Source organism: Haplochromis burtoni, unplaced genomic scaffold, assembly GCF_018398535.1.
Source record: "Haplochromis burtoni strain Fernald_Lab_line unplaced genomic scaffold, NCSU_Asbu1 Contig_187, whole genome shotgun sequence".
Classification (NCBI taxonomy): Eukaryota; Metazoa; Chordata; class Actinopteri; order Cichliformes; family Cichlidae; genus Haplochromis; species Haplochromis burtoni.
Genome location: NW_024582548.1, coordinates 477,441 through 494,260, shown reverse-complemented (window position 1 = coordinate 494,260; position 16,820 = coordinate 477,441). Strand labels below are relative to the sequence as shown.

General features: G+C 40.1%; 1 protein-coding gene across 4 annotated transcripts in view; it reads left to right on the top strand.

The window, feature by feature from the left end:
- tln2a (talin 2a) overlaps positions 1-16,820 on the top strand; it is a 97,073-nt gene that overhangs the window by 10,630 nt on the left and 69,623 nt on the right. For all 4 annotated transcript variants that reach the window (XM_014337543.2, XM_005934561.2, XM_014337541.2 and 1 more), the window contains exon 2: positions 15,314-15,361. The gene's annotated coding sequence lies outside the window, so the exon portion shown is untranslated. The remainder of the gene's footprint in view (positions 1-15,313; positions 15,362-16,820) is intronic.

Below are 16,820 nucleotides of genomic sequence, written 5' to 3'. Positions count from 1 at the left end.
TTTTGTAAAATCTGACTGGAGGCATATTTTGTGTTCGAACATTATACTAATATTCTTTTATAATTTTTTCCCTTCTTTGCTTTCCTCTTGGTATAATGCTTTTCCCCCCCAGATACTTTTGCATAGTATGTGTCTCACTTTGCACCCCTCACAAACTTATCCAACCTGACGCTGCAAAATTCTGCAGATGGATGGCACCAGAAATAGCACTTTAAGTGGCTGTTAATGTATGAGTGTTACACAATCGCACTGTCAGTGCTCCTTTGCCCTTGGCCGAAGCCTTTCTGTCTGGAACAGGCTTGTGCTTCCCACCTCCCTGCAAACCTCTGATGTTGCATGTGGATGTTGTAGACTTTGAAAAGAGCTATATAAGGGAAACCATCCTTTGTTTATTAGTTAAAGGAGAGCACACGGGAGCGCTGCCAGGCCACTCGGTGTAGAAAATGGGGACAGTAAGAAGAAGACAAAACACCACTCAAACAGAGTGTGCTTTGCTATGTGGAGTTGTAAACATTGCCCCCCCCCCCCTCTTTTTTTTTTTTTTTTTTTTGGGCAGTGAAACGATTCAGGCAGCTGGCTTACATTACATGTGGAGAGCTCAGTGTTAATCAAGTGGCTTAAAATAGGATTTTATATGTGCAATGGGTTATGGACAGTGCACACTAATGCAGCTAGCCCCCAAGAATACCGTGGTAACATTAGCTGCCACTGACTGAGTATAGTCTGCTGGCTGCAGACGTCTCTTCTTCTGCTACAGTTTCATTGCATTTTTAAAAGTGTAATCAACAAATAAGATATGTCATATTAACATGTTACAATTTAACTCTAGGCTGCTAAATGTACTACCTGCATATGTTGAAATGTTATTCAGGCAGGAATGTCTGGAGATGCGTTTTTTTTTTTCCATTGATCCGAAGTCAAAAGTTGCTGTCGGCTTTGCGTAATCACTGCTACACCTTTAGCCTCTAAGTAACTGTATGTATGTGCACTACATGAATTGCATGTGATTCCACAAGGTCTTGACTTCATCTTGGCATTATTCTTGGTGGAGAATAAATGAAAACCATGAGATTTGATGCTTCATAATCACCGCATGCTTAATTTCAGAGGCCACTGTTTGCAAACAGCGGTATAATCACTCGTGGTCCTGGTTTGAATTTAATTTAGATAATCCAGTGTCAGTATTTTCTGCTTTGCCAATTTAAAATAAGATTGTTCCTAGTAATCTTCTGAGCTTAAAGTTGTTGCGCACTGTCTTTCATATCTACATGTCTGTGGGGAGCTTGTTCTCCAGCTGGCAAAGAGACAAATGCTCCATTGTCAGATTCCTCTATTTAGATGGACTCAGGCATTTTGTCTTTTGGAGTTGGGGTAGAATGCCAGCCTTGTCCTCAGTTGGGTTACTTATCTCCCCAGTGCAGAGCACACCCCCAGGGAAATTACTTGGGAGGCTTCCTCGCCCACTCCTTCAACTCTTTGACAACATGATTGAATGATGTCTCTCTTCAGGGTTTCTGCCAGAAAAAAGTTGTTGGACTCAGCTGAGTCTTGTCTTATTGGGGTTTTTAAGACTCATCATATCAGTGAATGCAGCATGCTTCTGTCTTATGCACTCTGCACACAGAGGCGGTCAGTTAAGGGATAAATTATTATAACAAGACATATACATACATATCAGATATAATATCTCTATAGTGTTATACTTCACAATGTTTGAGTCACACTGGCAGCTTTGCACATATAATCTTTCGCATACACAAAGGTTTTCCGCAGTTACTGTAGCACAGTCCACCTGGCATAGACGCAGGCTGCGTGGTACAAACAGAAAAACAGAACTGCGTAGGCTACGTATCGCTCTACTACTTATTCTGAGATGACTCAGTGTTGCTGATAAGACAGAAAAAGAGAGACCTGGAACCTGCTTCAGCATAAAGAGAAAGTAAGGCCTCAGTCACATAGAGGCACCGTGGCAACCTCTGATTAATAGGGAAATATGTGTATTCCCCAACTGGTTGGCGAGTGGTTCCTCCTCTCCTCAGGTTAATTTGATTGCAATGGTGTTACTGCATAAAAAGTCTCCCTGTGATTGCTTTGGTTGCTAGTAGATTGCGAGTTGCCCATAGTTTGCATGGCTAAGCGGTAGTGAAACTGAAAACCGGAAATGGAGACAATTTGTCTTCAAAGTAAAGGTTTTGCCAATTTGTCACTGGATAGTCATTTTTCCCTGTCAGCTGGAGGTTGCCAGGGGGTCACTGACCAGTTCTGTGGGCTTCAGTGATTGGGGCATAACATATAACAGCGGCAGTGCACCAAAATAGTGATCCTCATTTACATACACTAGTACTTTATTCAAAAATATAAACTAGATGTATATGAGCTGAACAACTGAAGCTAAAAGTTGTTTTAAAAACTAACTTTTAAGTTTTATAAGATTTAAATTTAAAGTCATCTTACAGTGATATATTTGGACCACATCAAGTAAAAATATAGAGAGAGGAGTGAGGTGAAAAATTAGAATGGCATGATTTGTTTTTATTTTTTAAAGGTCATCTTTATTGTAGGGGGTGGGGTGTTGAGTAAGGAAGCGCATGGGTTCCCTCTGATAAAATCTTCTTGATTTTGATCTCTCATACTACAAGCAGCAGTCTGTTCAATAGGCATTTCATAAATCTGGGCTCCGCTAGTCTCCTCAGCTTTATTTTGCTCAAATATTCTTTATTTTCATAAGGTTGGTCAGATAGCAGGTGGAAATTTGTTGCTGGCCGCTGTCAAGGAAAATGTTCATGCAGGGGCTCAGTCTGGATTTTGAACTGGCGACAGGCACTGCTACCATGCTGGGTTTATATGCCAGTTACAAGTGGCAGATGGGATTTTTTTGATCTGTTTTCCAAGATATCAAGTGCAGCTTGTTCCTTGATTAGAGTTTTGTTAAGTGTGTTGCCAAGCCTTATTTTTAATGCAGCTGTGTGAGCAGGTGAATACTCGCAAGAAACCTGGGACCCTTGCGTACTTCGGACTGCCATGCATTCCAATGATTTTCTTCACCTTGCATGGATTTACTAAGGCAGGCTGTGTTCACCTGAAACAGACATTTTTTTTTTTCTTTTTATTGGAGGGAATTTCCTTTTTAATACACAGATGGTCACTGAGACGAACAGTCTGGTACTACTTGCATTTTTATGGAGAGACAAGAACAAAAATGCACTTTTCTGTCCATTAAAATGGCTGCAATACATATTTCTATATTAACAATAAGAGACTGATAATGAGTCTACAGAGAATTATAAAATGACTGGATTTTTCCTAAGCTACATGTCGTTTTTACCAAAACCACTCCATACTATGCAGCACAAAACAGCAGGAGGAAAGTTAGCAACTACCTTGTGAACAAAGTGGAATACGTAGGAGCTAAAGGGAGATATTTCCCTTAGAAGTTGATCAACACTAATAACAGATCTGTCACAAGCACGGTTTGAATGGCATTGTCACCATGGCTGCTAATTCCTGTACTTGTGGTATGTTGCGCATGCTTTGACTTTTAGTTCCAGGTTCAAAGGAAACTTCAAAAACCCTTCCTTTAGGTTAAAGAGGCTTTTCTATCCACACCATACAAAGTACAAACATTGGACTTTTCTCATATTTCAATTCTGACGCTGGTCCATTAACATCAGAGAGCATAAAAGACAGTTCGTGTACTTAAGGCAGACAGACCTATCAGAGGATATGAATGAAATTCCCCCACGAGTATAGCCTAAACTTGATTTTTACAAAACATGAGCTGAAGTCAAATTTTTTTGCTTCCAGCAATTTCCACCCATTCTCCTACACTAGTAATAATCAAGTGATTAATGTTAGTTATTAATGTTATTAATGTTATTTTTTCCTGTTAATGAAACAAGGCCAGCTTACATTATTTATGGGACACCTGTATCATTACTGTAAGACTGGACCATAACTATTGTGACGCCCAATCATTAAACTAACAATTTAAGGCAACATGTTTCCTGATAACTCTGAAAGCAGATTTTATGGTACCATATAAGGCTGTGATTAGATAAATTATCTTTACAGTGGAACAGACTATTTAACCTTATATCAGCAACCCAGACTGCAGATTTGGAATAATAATTAGCAGTGAATTATTTATGCTGCTATTATGTTGAAGGACTTCCGTCGTCACAGATGTTTGGACCTTCTAATCTCACGGCCGAGCTCAAGGTTAAACTTCCATCACCTCTAAAACACTGTGGTAGGGATTGTATAAGTTGCTTAAATATGGATGTCGGGACTTGAAATGTTCATAATTGTCACATTGACCATATTTTATTTTTCCCGATTTGCCCCAGATCTCATCTAATAAAAACAAACAAACAAAAACCCTTTGTATCTGTCATTAATGTCATCAACTCCTCCGGGTATGTAACATGCTAAGAATTCATAGTGCTGGTTGCCTCCTTCCCTCCTGTCTCTTCCTTTGGTCTGGTTGTGGTATTCCTGCTGAAAGATAAGCTGTCCTGGAATCAGCCCCAGTCTGCTGACCTCGCAGGAAACAGTAGCCCCCCACAACCCCCCCTAACGGTTTCTCTCTTTATCTCACCTTTTCTTTTTCTTTTTTTTCTTTTTTTCCCCCCATTCGAATCTAACCCTCTCTTAATTCTTACAGCCCTATCTCTTCCCAAGCCTGTGGTTAGCGAGCATGTCAACACCTCAGCCCCGACCCAGCCACATGGATGAAATAACACAGGTTGGGCTCGCTAGGCTGTAAATCAGCACAGACATCTGGTAAACGGATGAAGTGTGGTGCATAGAGGGCCGGGATATTCACACTGCCTGTGTGACATTTTGAATTTTTAGCATTGTGTTTGTCTGGGTATCTAAAAAATTGACTCCTCTTGCATGATTTGTGATGACAGGAAATGGGTCACCGTGCCTTAACTTAGCTTGAGTTTAGTATTACTGTCACTTGCGTAGAAAACATAATACGATGAACAACCCTGCCGAGATGCTTCCTACACCACTAGAATTGTAGTGTTACTACAATGCTAAATGAGGTACTTAAGGACGATTTCCTCTTCATTTATACTTCTGTGCTTTTATACTACAAATGCTGTGAGTGCTGTAGCCAGCATTTTGTTCCATCTGTTAATTTTAATTATTTTTACATACATTAGATTATTACACTAATTAGATAATGACTTTGCATGTCGTTTTGACACAGGTGTAGTTTAGCCTATAAATCAGTTTCTAATATATTAAATGGCTGACCAAGACCTGGTTGTCAGCGTGGATTGGATAATGGATAATGTGTTCAATAATACCAAGAAGAAATTTGACACCAGTTAGATTTTAACTACAACGATTTGGTCTGTAAGCTCAAGATGGTTTAAATATGATAGAGCAACACTGATATGCTAGCTGAATGACATCAGCAGTAGGGCTGGGCCATATCATACCGTTCACGGTAATACCGGTATAATGTTAGGCAACGATAAGAAAATGAAATATCGCGATAGAATTTGGGTAAAACGCGCATGTGCAGGGCCTTTTTTTTTTTTTCATACGCACATGGTGGAAAAAGCATGGCTGCAACTTCAGTGGTGTGGAACTGGTTTAGCTTTCGTCCGTCAGATACACAACAAAGCACTATTTTTGGTAGCGCATGCACCGTGTCTTTTGGAAAATACGGCACACTTAAAATCAATCCTTTGATTTTTCTGAAAAGCGACAGTGGCCCTTATAATCCCGTGTGCCTTATGTATGAATTCTGGTTGTGTTTACTGACCTCGAAACGATTTTATGTGGTACACGGCACTCGAAGATCTGTCAAATGTTTTAGTACGACTTTGCTAAGCTACGAACCCACACCGCTTGATGGATTGTCGAAGCATTACGGCTATCGTAGGCAGGAGCCTCGAGGAGTGATACGTACTGTGCTTCAACATAATATTACCATATTGTGTGTATAACCTCTTTTTAAGTTTTGTAGATATTATACATATGTCGGCCAATTTCCACTGGAAATGCCTTTTGGTTCAACTGTCAGCAAGGAATTTGCATTTGCACTGTTAAATTTTTATATGACTTTAATGCACATAAAAGCTGCTTGTTTAAGTGAAAATTCATTGATGTTTTTTTGTTTTTTGCACTAATAAAGTTGTGGAGTTGTAAAGTATTTTGTCTATTGTCAATGATATCGTCAGTTATATCGTTATCGCAAATTGTATGTATGTCATGATAAATATTTTTGGTCATATCGCCCTGCTCTAATGTGAGTAATGTGGATATTGTATTTTAAAAACAAAGGTCAGGTCATTAGAATTAAATGCAGTCTTTGTTATAATTCCTCTGTCTTGAAACGATGGGATCTTAAAATCGAGAAGCATGTGTGCACGAGTGTGTGCACGCTCACCACCTTGTCTGCTTTCTGTTGCCAGAAACTCTCCAAACAATTCATAGCATTTAATGTAGTATGAGGTGAATTGGGAGCGGCTCTTGCCTTCTCCTAACAATAGAACTGACAAGCAAGAGGTCAGGCTTTCACTTTGCAGACGGCTCTGAAAAACTGGGCTTGGAGTAGCTGAATTGTTCACCCACAATAGGCAGTCGGAGGCCTGTAAGTCACTTTACCTCCCATGTCATGTTTTTCTTCTCCTTTGCTGTGCCTGGGCCTCAGAGCAGCCAGCAGACTGCTTTTTAATTGGTTTTCCTGCCTGTTTGTCGGCTTACCTGCCAGGAACTGTTATCACATCCACTTGTCCTGAAATTGCTGCATACACTTTTTTTGGGGGGTGGGGGTGGAGTTTGCTTTAAGAAAGTGTCACGCCTGGGGGGGAAAAAAAAACCCACTTCGAAAACCTTGACTGCAAATGCAGGTAATGAAAAAGATGAAGGGTGGCTCAGCGGTACTTTTGCTGGTTTAAACATGTCGATCCATATATTGTAGCTCATGGCCGTATTGCTTTTTGAAGGCCAAAGTGACTAGAGCTACAGCAGGAGACCGTTAAGTGTCTGTTTGCAGCTGTCCATCCAATGAGCGGATTAGAGGACTCCCATATCTGTGCGGCTGAGATGCAAAAGAAGATTAGGTCAGCAGCTCATGAGGAAGGTTGGACCATCCTAATCTGCAAGACTGCCAGACTGAGACATGGCTTTTTAAACCGGTGATTTCTTGTACCTTGTAAATAATGTACTGACCCTGGCGGCCATGTCGGTGAGCACATTTAAAGCCCGAGAGGACCAAAAGGAAAAAGAAGCCAACTATTCTGTGGTGTAATACAGCAGTCCCCAACCTTTTTTGCGCCACGAACCGGTTTGTGCCCGACAACATTTTCATGGACCGGCCTTTAAGGTGTCGCGGATAAATACAACAAAATAAAACTAGTACCTGTACCGAAAAAAAAATAAGATTTATTCATAACACACGTGAAAAGACTCAGGAAAACCTGCACGAAATGATATCGTCGTGTTGGTGTTGTTCCCAGATCAACATTGCAAGTGACCAATCAGAATGTTGTGACGTCATACTTTTGCGACTTGGGAAAAACGCCGTAAAACAAAAAACTGTACTTAAGCTGCGAGAAACCGCCTCTGTCCGCCGATCAACGGACCCTGACCCTAACCCTTTAATAAACGTAAGCAGAATTGATATTGTCCTTGCAACATTGGAATTTCATAAATGCACGAATGGCTTGGCGCGCCAAAGAATAACGTCACAACAATGTGATTGGTCACTTGCAATGTTGATCCTGAAACAACATTTACTATGTTATTCCAGGAACAACACCAACACGACGATATCAGATCATCCGGAGAACAGAGTTAACGAAAAAAAAAAAAACGATAACAAAATAACGCTAAAAACCGTGAAAACCATACATTTCACACCCGAGTCTCACTCTCGTGGCCCAGTACCAAATGACTCACGGACCGGGTCCGTGGCCCAAGGGTTGGGGACCGATGGTGTAATGTGTCAAAATAAAAAGCTCCCTCCAATCAAGGCACTCATCGATTACATTTTCTCAAGTAACTTCTGTAGCTTTCTTACTAGATTTGATGTTCACGCAGCACTGTTGGTACTGTTTTGAGCCTTTATCAGCTGTTCTGGCACATATAAGAGCTTTATTATTATTTTGCCAGCAGTGAGTGGCAACATTTTTACCGTGTATTGACCAAAGTTACAATGGATAGTAGCTCTAGATTAGTCCAGTGGTGAAGCTTTGCTATACCAAAGCAATTGGTGTTTTTCCCATCAAGATGTTAGCTCCAAAAATGCAGTACAGGATTGTGCAAAGTGATCAGAAGGTGTAACCAGAGTACAGGATGTATCACACCCTGCCAAGGAGTGCAAAAGTATGATTAGAATCAAGCTGCTCAGCTATGCTGTGACTGCTTAGCAGCTGGTATCTTTATGTCCAGCAAAACCTGCTTGAAACACTGGACCAAGGCCCAGATTTTTACCTCTGAAACTTGGTGAGCTTCTTCAGAAACCATTTTCAAGACAGATGGATAGCAAAAAAAAAGAAGGAAAAAAAAAAGTTATGACATGGTATTTATGTCGATTTAATACTGATATTATTTTTCTGCCAATTTGATTTGTGCATTTGCATTATCTAATGTTAAATGTTGCACTAAGACTTTTGTTTGACGGCTGCTCTGTTCTGTTTTATGATGGTGAAAAAGGAAGGATCTTGTTGTCTTGGCCAGTCTTTAATGTTTCAGCTTTTTCAGGGAATTCTTTTTAGGGCAGATTTACTTCTAGGGATGGATGATGGTTAATAAACAAGTGAAATGTGAAGTGAATGTAATTAACAAGAAAACTTTGTACATCCATCCATGTTTTTTTTTCTTTTTTTTTTTTTCTTCCTCTGCTCCAATTCAGGGTCACGGGGTGCTGGAGCCTATTCTGGCTAAAACAGGGCAAGAGGCTGTGTACAACCTGGACAGGTTGCCAGTTTGTTGCAGGGCTAACACAGACACCATTCACACTCACATTCACACCTTTGGGTAATTTAGAATCACCTATTAACCTAACCCGACTGACTGCATGTCTGTGGGCTGCAGATATGGTGAGAACATGCCAGCGCCACAAAGAAAGGGCCTGGCCAGATGGTGGATTCGAACCCAGGACCTTCTTGCAGTGAGGCAACAGTGCTAACCACGGCACCTGAAGATGTGCTTCATAAATGTATAAATGTATAATTTTATGATTTGTACATTCACATTATTTGAGTAGTTTTAGTTTCTTTCTGCTTCTTTTTGATAGTTTTCCTCAGGTGTGTGTGCTTTTGTCATTTCAGTTCTTATTGTTTGGCAGCTGCTCACAGAAACTTGGCAGCAGGAACTTTAAATAGGAGTATTTCATTGCACTATTGTTGGTGGATGTAGCTTTCGAAAAGCAATTACACAAATGATATTTAGATTTATTTTTAGTATATAGAGAGCAACTCGGATTTCCAGTTTGTGTTGTCTTTTACTTTTGCCTATTTTGCCTCTTGTCTAAATACACTTTAGCTTCATGGGGATAAATATCTTTCTGAGTGGATAAAGTTGAGTTTTAATAGCAACTAATTGCAGATTCTTTTTTGTCTTTTTCCCCTTTTTAGGGGGTCATTTTACATGTTTTGTCAGAAATCCTGTGAAACCCTTATTTCATAACGGGGTTTCCAGTGTTCAGCCAGAGAATAATGGCGGCCTCTCCCAAGCTAAAACAAAACCAACCAGTGTAAATCACAAATGTAAACACATTTTTGGCACTCTGCTCCCCCCCCCCCCCCCCCCACTCGGCCGGGGTGGTTTTGATTCCATTCATGGAACTGGGAGTCGGCTGAACACCGACGAGAATCTGTGTAATTGAATTAGTAGCCGTGCCTACCCTCCACCCGCACCCCCCATCCTCACCACTCCCCACTATCTGGAAAGGCAGAGCTAATCAGTGAGAATCTCTGCCCTCCCCAGAGAGGGTTGAATGGTTGCCTTGTATAGAAGAGAGATGAGAGAGGGTCTGGTGTGTGTGTCTCAGTTTTTGTCTAATTGTGGTTGTGCAGAGACTGTCTATACGTAGACCAGATTAAATGGTGTGTCTGGAGACCGGGCTTCTGACCTCCTAACCCCTGTGTAACAACTGTGTGTATGTGTGCTTGCATATGATGCAAAGCACCAGCTGTTCCCCAGATGTCATGCCAAAGAATTAAGAGGGGGGGAAAAACTCCAAACTGAAGGAAGAGTGATAAGGCCCTGTATTTATTATTATGTTTAATTTCCTAGTGAAAATGTCTTTATTCTTATAGGGGGCATGCACTGTGTTGCACCAGATGTCTTACATAATTTAATATAAGCATTTCTGCCACTGTATTACAAGTCTGGGCCTAAATTGACCACCTGGTAGGCCAAAGCACTAGGGGACTCCCCCCCCCCTCCCCCTCCTTCTCCTATATACCACAGCTCCAACTGTTGGGTTAGATAATATGTTATTAGCATGATTTTAAACAATGGCTTGTTTGAACTTAAACTGCTTTTGCCTCTTCATCTCATATCCATCACTTTTAATTCACCTCTGTCTGTCTGTCTCTCACATCACGCTGTACAGAGATAGATCTGTATTATTTTAAAAAAGGAGCTGAAGGTTTTTTTGTGGCACTTTTGAGGTCGGCAAGCAGGATACAGAGGAAATAACAGCAGATAAAAGTAGAAGCTATGAATTTCTTTAATCTATTACTGCCATTAGTTTTTTGTTTTTTTCTCCCCCTATTAGATTCATTCATAAATGTTTTCTTATCATTATCTGTCCAGGGTTTTCAGGTTAGGGACTAGTCTTTGATTTTTCTTTCAAGCAAAGCTCCCTAGTTTCTTTTTCATGGTGGGATCGAACTGTAAGCTACAAAACTTTGTTCCTTTTCAGCATTATGTTAATGGAACGCACGTCAGCAGAACAGTATGATTTGTGTTTATAAAGACTGGCATGCAGAGAAAACCAGTGCAGGTACAGGAAGAACATGCACCTTTTGCAAAGAAAGGCTTTAGAGAGCCATGCGATTCAAACGTCGAACCTTCTAACCACTGAATCACTAAATGTTTTTTGCTCTGGTTGATATTAGTGAAACGCGAGCTGGCATTTGCACCGAAAGGTCACGTTATCTGCTTCACACAGGTGGTACGGATTAAAATATATCTGTTTACTTTTACTTCATGGACTTTTTTCATCAATTAGTTCTGTTGCTGGGTTTCATCCTGTCATATCTTGAGTTCTCTAAAGGTCTATTTTTATTTTTATTTTTTTTAATTTGATTAAATTATTAGCTCTATTTTTTTTTTTTTAGTGCAGTTATAGTTCTAGTCGCTTCCAGTGAGGGTAATGGATAGAGTCTTCTCTTCACACCTCCCCCATCACATTTATCATTCCCAGATCCATGCTACCATTTAGGTCATTGCATATCAAGTTATACAAAGTGTGCTGAAAGAACACAGACGATTAGTCAGTATCTTCAATGCTGGGATGTCTTCCATGACTTAGGACTCTCAGTGCTCCCCTACTGACATATAAACAGCAGGAGCATCATCCAGAAGTTGTTTTCCCATCAGCATTGCTTCTAAAAAAACAAAAAACAAAACCCATTCTCTGCAAAGAGCTGACAATTTCAGTCTGTGGTTTATAGACGGGTTGTTTATGGAACAAAGATTATCCCTGCTATTACATCTGTGGGTTTTTTCAGGTAGTAGTGCTATGGTTTTATCGAGACACTTCTGTTTTGTGAAGCTATTTGGAGCCAGGGTTTGCTGTTGATGGTAGTGGTAGATCTGCCTGTCCGTGACGCTGAGCCACTTGTTTTGCTAATTCAATGTAATTAGAGTTGTTTGATTTATTCGATGGATTTCAAATGATAATAAGCTTCCATGTACTTGAGAAGAAAATATTTGGCCATGATTTGGGATTCAGTCTTTCTATTTGCAAGTCAATTTCAGATTGTAATACAGGACAATTGCATTGCAAGTGCATTTATTGTCATGAAGTTAAGTGTTAACTTCATATTTAAGGCGCAGAGAGCAACAAAAATGAGAATAATAAGTCTTCCAAAATGTCAAACTATTCCTTTGATCAAGACTGTTTGTGTAAATCTCTGAAGAATTTGGTAAAGATGTGAATGAGCAATGCTCCCCCTCAGTGAACAGCTGCCACTGATCTTTGAGATGACCTGGATGAAGGAACTTAGCACCCAGCCCCGAGTTTTTAGAGGAGAGCTTTAGTGGCAGCTGTGTTTGTAGTAAACTTATTTAAGGTAATTCATTTAAATTTGCTTAATGGCAAACATCATCTCCTGTTGATAGTTTGATGCTGGGGGATCATAGTGGGCAGCTTAATTAAAGGCCTCCTTTTTGGGCTTTTCCTAGGCAACACACTATCAGCTTGTCCCCACTCTGTCCTCTTCTACACAGTGTTATTAATGAAACAAGCAGCACTGAACAATGAGGTCCCCAGTGGTGCATTGTGCTTCCAAAGGTTGCCTTCAGCAATGCGCCACACCTCTGGAAACCCCAGGGATACCTTGTGAGAGTTTCCCCTACTCAGTTATAACTTCCTGCAGCCTTATTTATTTTTTGGACTAATTAAGATAGAACAAAAATATCCTAAAGTAAAGTGTGGTTTTTAAGCACATAGTTGCTACTTATGCCTGTGGTGACCCCTGGGAGTTTCCTAAATCAAGCATGTTGAGTTTTGCTCAAAGCAACTCCACTCAGACTCAGATGAAAGAATTATAGGAGTGCAAATATGTGTCTAGTTGTCTCTCTTTAAGTACCTTGTTTAATTTGTGTCCTTAATTGTTTTCCTTGAGGCATTACCAATGATTCTTTTCATGTTTTTATTTTCTTATTTTTTTTTAATTATTGTTGTTTGATCTGTGTCAAAGTTTCCTTTTCATTTTCTAATGTGTCTTTGATAGGAGACCCTGTTAAATGTCATCTAATAACCATCTATTATCACAGGGTATAAACATTGGGGAACAGTGTACTATTTTATGCAAAACTGTAATTTGAATGTTAAAATAAGACACTGTTACTTCCCCTGCTACTTTGCTAAACTGAGCAGTGTGATTCTTTGAAATGATGCTGCACATGTAGCGAGAACTAGAAAATCACTCACATCTGATGCATCTTGGAGCTAGTAATAGTAGTAGCCTACATTAGCCACTACTAGGAAAAGATGCAGTGGGGTTAACAGTGTTCCTAGATTTTGTTAAGGCAAAAGAACATGCAAATAGCCTGTCTGTGTACAGTGGTGACATTCATCTCTGCTTGAGGCTATCAGCTATAACTAGTGGCTAATTCTGCTAGCATAACACTCTGGAAATCACTGGGGGAAAAATAGCTTGTTATTGTTGAAAGCGGTGTTTCTGTTCTTGAGGCTATCAGTTTATATGCTAGTAGATGCTGATGTAGGCTACTTTAGCTACTATTAGGATAATAACCCAAAAACTAAAGTGGTTTGTGGCACCTAGCTTTTCAGTTGAAAGTAGATTTCTATCGCTGCTTAAGGCTATCAGCTTGTAAGCAAGTAGCAGCTAATGGCGCTGCTTAGCAGGAAACTCTGTAAACACCTTGAGGCAACTGTTGTTGTCATTTGGTGCTATAGAAATAAAATTAAACTGACTAACTTGCCAACAGTTATTTAACCCCCCCCAATTCTAGAGAATTAACCTATTAGTTGAGTGTATGTTCTGCTTTACAGGCATGCTTGGAACTAGTGGGTTATATGCTATTAGTATTTAATATAGGCTACTTTAGCCACTAGCATACTGGAATCTCTCAAGCTGTTGGAAGTCAAGTGGCAAGAAGTTTAATTGTTCCTGTCAAGGCAGAAGGAGCTAAATTTAAAAAAAAAAAAAGTCATCACAACATGAGTGCGTGGGTGCATGCTGCTTTCCTGGCCTTTTTTCCTCTTCGTTTCATTCTTTTAATGAACATTTGCTATCATAAAGTTTGATTTCTTATCTCCTTAGTGGGACTGGAGAAGTGAGTCATTGTGTGAATCAGTTGCCTCCCAGTAAGAAACCTAAACCCTTCTTCAACTCACTGCCAATGTCAGCGAGTCAATAATACTCAGGGGGCAGATTGCCTGAGCAAAAGCCAAGCTCCAGTGGAGTCTGATGATTAAGCAGGTAATCAGAATCATTAGCAGCACTGGCCAGTGTTTGCTTTCATCAGTATGCAGCCCTTTGGAGTTGCCTTTCCTAATATCACACTGTTTGTACCGCTTGGATGTATTAATTGACGGATAGTTCTGCCTTCCTGTGAAATGTACTTTATCTTTTCACATTTTGCTGTATGTGAAAACGAATAACTTCATTGGGGTATAGGATTACAAGGATGTCGCATTCTCACACTCAAGACGACTGTGCAGTAATGCAAGTGACGGTGTTACCGCAGTGTGTGCAGAGCCTCCCGTGGGAGAGAGGACAGGCATGACAGTGTGCCTGCAGCGTGCTGGTTTACCCTTCGATGATCCACCTTAAGAGTGTCTCTCACTTGTCCACCCATCAGTCCTCCTCCCTGTCTGGAGCCACTGCAGCCAGTTGTCATTAACTCTGGCTGTGGGCATGATATTGTACTGCCTGGGCAGGTGTAATAATCCATGCTGCCTGTTGTGAAATGTTCTGGCTGTCTTGCTGTATTGATCAGCCCTGAACATTTGGAAACTGTAGCTGTAGAAAAATACTGCATATACAGCTATAGCACAGATTAAATTTGCTGTCTTTTTTGTGGTAGATTGTTTGTAAAACCTTTGTATCCTTGGACATTATTAAGAAAATGAAAAAAAACAAAAAAAACCTCAAATGTTTTAGTCTGACATACCTGTAAAGTGCAGTCTTCACATGAAGTAGGTAATTTTAAACCACAATGTCGTTGGTTAAATATCATTTAGTCAAAATGCCTGACTGCTGTGTAATAAGCGTGCTACATAGTTGTAACTATTCATTTTTTTGACATTTAAAATATTCTAGTTAAACTGTTCTGCTTTTTTTATTGTCTCATTTCCTCTTTGTTCTTAACAGCAAGGAAGTAATTATTGTGCATATCCTAATTATGCTTTGCCTGGAGTGTATTTTATCCTTATTTGCTGTTAAATATGTCATAGCCTGTTACACATATCTAAAAGTATAGGCCTAGGTGTTTTGTTTCAGTGGAGCATGAATACTCCTGCTGTGAATCCATTGCTTTAATCACTGTATAGATTAACATTTGTAATTATCTTTTGTATACAAGTCTATATTTTTGCATTCTGCAAATGTGGCTCATAAATATCCTCCTTTCTGTTTTTCAGCTGTGAAGTTCAGCAGATATCCAGGGCTGCATTTTCCTGAGCAATAAGGTAAGAGGCTGTTAATGGAGATGTGGTGCACACATATAGTGACAGAAAAGCTTTTAAATCACATGTCTGGACTGTGGCTGGATAGATTGTGAGGGGGGAAAAAAGAAGTCATTACAGATGGTACACAACACCACTTACGGGTGAAAGAGAAGTAGCTGAAAATGTGTGATTTGGCTTTTCATTAAATTAAATTAAAGTGTGAAATCACACATTTGGATAATTGTAATGGAGGGTTTGCAGTTTTCACTTTTATGCTGTACTGAGACAGATTGGACGCCAATGAAATTTTCCCAGTGGCAAGCTCTTACTTTGCTACCAATGCTAGAGGATGAATATGAAATTCATTCACTTTAAAAGGTACAGTTTGGTAGTACTGTGTGGAACCCCGTCTTGCCTTCAGATATTGCTTAATTCTGTATGGCATAGGTGCTGGAAACGTTCTTCAGAGATTTTATTCCATATTGACACGATAGCGTCACGTAGTCGCTGCAGATTCGTCCACTCTACATCCATGATGGAAATCTGCCGTTCCAACAGTTTGAGAATCTGATAACTGTAGAGCCATTTCAGTACAGTGAACTCATTGACAAGAAATGTGTTTGAGTATTCTAGTCGTAAAGGTTGCTGATAAAGATTTAAAACAAGCTTATTTGGTATTGAGAGGCCGAAAGTATGCCAAGAAAATATCCTCCACACAGTTACATTATAGCAACCAGCCTGAACCTTTGACGCAAGGCAGGATGGATCCATGCTGTCATGTTGTTCACGCCAAATTCTGACCCTACAATCCAAATGTTGCAGCAGAATTCAAGACCGATCGCATGTGGCAATGTTTTTCCATTCATCTTTTCTTCAGTTTGATGAAGCCTCAGTTTCATGTTTTTAGCTGAAAGGACCTCAGTGTGCTCAGTCTGGTCATTGTCAAATTTCTGACCTCCACAAGGCGTTTTCACCAAGTGAACTGCTGCTCAGCAACCACGCCATTTCTTTTCCATTCTGATGCCATATCAGCTACCTGATAAAATATCCAGTTTGTGTATATTGTAGAAGACGTGCTACTTTGTGTTAATGGAACCTATACAATTAGGTTACTGCTCTGTCGCGTGCTACATGTTTGTTCTGACGAGGCTTATCGGGATGATCAGGAGTAGCTTCCAGCTGCCGGGGAGCCATATGGAAGCACACTAAATGATTTCTAGTCGTGTTGCTTTTATCTGCTGTTTGGAGTTGCAGCAGCAGCATCTTTAGTTTTACTGTATTTTCTGCCCTTTTATTTTTCAATGCGTTTTTTTCCTCTGTTTCCATTATTGTCATTCTCTTCACTTACACGATTACAGGTTCACAGTGAAAGCTTAAGCACTTCACCTGTACAGCTCACTCTAAAGCATTACACACCAGTCGAGGGAGCCGCTGAAACTAAACAGTCTACTTCTGCTCCATTTGTGTGTTTACCCAGCAA